Source organism: Arvicanthis niloticus, chromosome 1 (genome assembly GCF_011762505.2).
Source record: "Arvicanthis niloticus isolate mArvNil1 chromosome 1, mArvNil1.pat.X, whole genome shotgun sequence".
NCBI lineage: Eukaryota > Metazoa > Chordata > Mammalia > Rodentia > Muridae > Arvicanthis > Arvicanthis niloticus.
The window spans coordinates 118156564-118160485 of NC_047658.1; the positions used below are offsets into that span (position 1 = coordinate 118156564).

The 3922-nt window shown below is 40.9% G+C and overlaps 1 pseudogene; it reads right to left on the reverse strand.

The window, feature by feature from the left end:
* Nucleotides 1–3025: 3025 nt before the first annotated feature.
* On the reverse strand, nt 3026–3661 carry LOC117721678 (proteasome subunit beta type-3 pseudogene; annotated as a pseudogene).
* Between the last annotated feature and the right edge of the window lie 261 nt (nt 3662–3922).

Sequence of the window (3922 nt, forward strand, 5' to 3'; positions counted from 1 at the left end):
CTTCCTTGACCAAGTTATCACTGAGTAGAGCATTGTTCAGTTTCCAAGTGTATGTGGGCTTTCCATTGATTTTGTCCTTGTCAAAGACGAGTCTTAGTCCATGGTGGTCTGATAGGGTACAAGGTATTATTTCGATCTTTTTGTATTTGTTGAGGCCTGTTTTGTGATCAATTATATGGTCTATTTTGGAGAAGGTACCATGAGGTGCTGAGAAGAAGGTATATTCTTTTGTTTTAGGATGAAATGTTCTATAGATGTCAGTTAAGTCCAATTGGCTCATAAATTCTGTTAGTTTCATTGTGTCTCGGTTTAGTTTCTGTTTCCATGATCTGTCCATAGCTGAGAGTGGGGTGTTGAAATCTCCCACTATTATTGTGTGAGGTGGAATGTATGATTTAAGCTTTAGTAAACTTTCTTTTATGTATGTGGGTGCCCTTGCATTTGGAGCATAGATGTTCAGAATTGCAAGTTCCTCGTGGTACATTTTTCCTTTGATGAATATGAAGTGTCCTTCTTTATCTTTTTTGATTACTTTTGGATGAAAAACAATTTTATTTTATATTATAATTGCTACTCTAGCTTGTTTCTTGGGGCCATTTGCTTGGAAGGTTGTATTCCAACCTTTTACTTTGAGGTTGTGTCTATCTTTTTCACAAAGGTGCGTTTCTTGTATGCAGCAAAATGTTGGGTCCTGTTTATGTATCCAATCTGATAGTCTATATCTTTTTATTGGAGAATTGAGTCCATTGATATTAAGAGATATTAAGGAAAAATTAATGTCATTTCCTGTTATTTTTGTTATTGGCGGTGGTGTTATGTTTGTATAGCTACCTTCTTGTAGGGTTTTTGGAAGATTACTTTCTTGCTTTTTCTAGGTTGTAGTTTCCCTCCTTGTGTTGGAGTTTTCCACCAATTATTCTTTGAAGTGCTGGATTTGTGTTGAGATACTGTGTAAATTTGGATTTGTCATGGAATATTTTGGTTTCTCCATCAATAATGATTGACAGTTTTGCTGGGTATAGTAGTCTGGGCTGGCATTTGTGTTCTCTTAGGGTCTGTATGATATCAGTCCAGGATCTTCTGGCTTTTATGGTCTCTGGTGAGAAGTCTGGTGTAATTCTTATAGGTCTGCCTTTATATGTTACTTTGCCGTTTTTCCTTACTGCTTTTAGTATCTTCTCTTTGTTTTGTATATTTGATGTTTTCATTATTATTAGGTATTTCTTTTTTGGTCTAGTCTATTTGGGGTTCTGTAGGCTTCCTGTACATTTAAGGACATCTCTTTCTTTAGCTTAGGGAAGTTTTCCTCTATAATTTTGTTGAAGATATTTACTGGCCCTTTAAGTTGGGAGTCTTCACCTTCATCTATGCCTATTATCCTTAGGTTTGGTCTTCTCATTGTGTCCTGGATTTCCTGGATGTTTTGTGTTAGGAGCTTTTTACATTTCACATTTTCTTTTACCGTTGTGTCTATGTTTTCTATGGTACCTTCTGTGCATGAGATTCTCTCTTCTATCTCTTGTATTCTCTTAGTGATGCTTGCCTCTATGACTCCTGATCTTTTCCCTAGGTTTTCTATCTCCAGGGTAGTCTCCCTTTGAGATTTCTTTATTGTTTCTACTTCAATTTTTAGATCCTGGACAGTTTTGTGTAATTCCTTCACCTGTTTGGTTGTGTTTTCTTGCATTTCTTTAAGGGCTTCTACCTGTTTACCTTTGTTCTCCTCAAATTATTTGAGAATGTTGTTTATGTCCTTTTTTAAAGTCCTCCATCATCATCATGAGAAGTGATTTTAATTCTGAGTCCTGCTTTTCTGGTGTGGTGTGGTGTTCAGGACTTGCTATGGTGAGGGAACTGGGTTCTGGTGATGCCAAGTAACTTTGGTTTCTTTTGTTTACATTCCTGGGCTTGCCTTTCACCATTTGGTTAGCTGTAGTGCTACTTGCACTCACTGGTTCTGACTGGAGTCTGCCTTTCCAGTTATCTTGGTTGTGTCAGAACTCCTCAGGGTCCGGATGACTCTATGATCCTGAGCTCCAGCTGCTCTGGGTACAGTGGCTCCTCTGGGATATTTCAGGATATGGTGTCTCCACGGTAGTAGAGAGTAGGTGTTTGCTGCTCTGAATGTAGTTGCTCCTCTGGGATGCTTCAGGATATGGTGTCCCCTGCTCTGCAGCTCTGTGGGCTGTGTCCTCTCTACGATGCCTGCAGCTCTGCAGTCCTTGACCTCTCTTGGGTACCTCTGCAGCTCTGTTGTCTGTGACCTCCCTAGGGTGCCTCCAGACTCAGTTTCCAGAGGGGAGCAGATCGGCTAGGAGACTGCTCCAGCCACTGGTATCCAGGCCAGGGGTGGAAGGCATTTCCTGTGTTTTCAATTCTACTGTTTCCTCTAAGCCCTGTTACCGAGTCTTAAATTTCTCTTTCTGATGTTCATGCTGCTCTATAATTTCCTGTATCTTCTCTTCTAAGCCCTGCTTCCATAATCTTAGCTTCTCTTTATGTTGTAACTGTAATATTACAGCATCCGCCTCATTTTGATTTGCTAGCTTTAGTAAATTATCTTCTAGACTTTGTTTCCAAATTTTGTCTCTATCTCTTTGCTGTTCAGTCTGATCTGTGAATTGTCGAATTCTTTTTTCTAGTGTCTCTTCCAGCTCCTGTCTCCAACCTTCATTCTCCTCTTTCTGTTGCTTATTTTGACCAATAAAATCCTGAACCTTTAGTTCTAGTGTTTCCTCTAGGCTATGTTGCCAAGTCTTAATCTTATCTCTCTGTTGCTAAGACTCACCTATAAACTTCCACAATTTCTGTTCTAGCCTCTCTTCAAGCTTCTATCTCCAACCTTTATTCTCCTCTATCTGTTGTTTATTTTGACCAATAAAATCCTGAAGCTTCAGTTCTAGTGTTACTTGTAATCTCTTTTCTTTTTTTTTTTTTTTTTTGAAAGAAAATCAATTTTATTAAAAAGAAAAACAACAAAAGGGAGACAGGACCAGAGCACAGGTTAGTCCATCTAGAGCACAGGTTAGTCCATCTGTGCCTTCAGTGTCCTGGTAGTGATCTTGTCTTTCTCAGTGTTGTGGACAACCATGCCCATGCCCAAGACGGCATCCCTGTCCACAGCGTTCAGCATGGCCTGGGAAATGGTTTCAAACAGGTGCTCTGGATCCATGTTGGGCTCCCAGAGAGACTCGCACATCCCATACATTTGTTCAGAGCAGCTATCACTGACTACAAAGTCATCAGTCACCATGGTCGAATGGTGTCTGAAGGTGGACCCAATGAGGTCCAGAAAGCAAATGAAGGGCTTAATGGTCTTCAGGTCCAGGCCAGCAATGACAGGCTCTGTGTAGTAGGGACCAAACCGTTTCTCATACAAGAGGTTGGCCACCATGCTCATGAGGGTGTAAGGCTTGATCTGCCGACCTTCTTTCAGCTCATACAGGTTCAATCGGAACTCGAGGCGCTGGGCAACTGTCTGGACATCAGTGGCCAGGCCGGCCAGGCCTATGTAGAGCCTGTCACCCATGGGGAAGATCTTCTGGAAGTCCATGGTCACCATCTGGGCCTGGATCCCGAAACGCCTGTCTGCAGTGATGGCTACACAGTTCTTTCCCTTCATGGCCATGACGGACCCTCCATTATAGGACATAATAGACATGACTGTGATGTAGTGGGTACACAACCACCACTGAGTTGCCTGCAAACCGGCTCTGGGTTTCTCTGTAATCTCTTTTCTAAGGCAAAGATTTTTTTTTTTTTAATCTAGGGCCCTGTCTTTTGAGAAGACATAGTAAATCAAGAGAATAAATATTGTAATACTGGTAAATGATAAGGTGTCTATTTCCCCTAAGTCAATCCCTGTCAAACCATTCAAAATATCACCACATAAAGCCCAAAAGATATTTATTGTGTTTCTCAT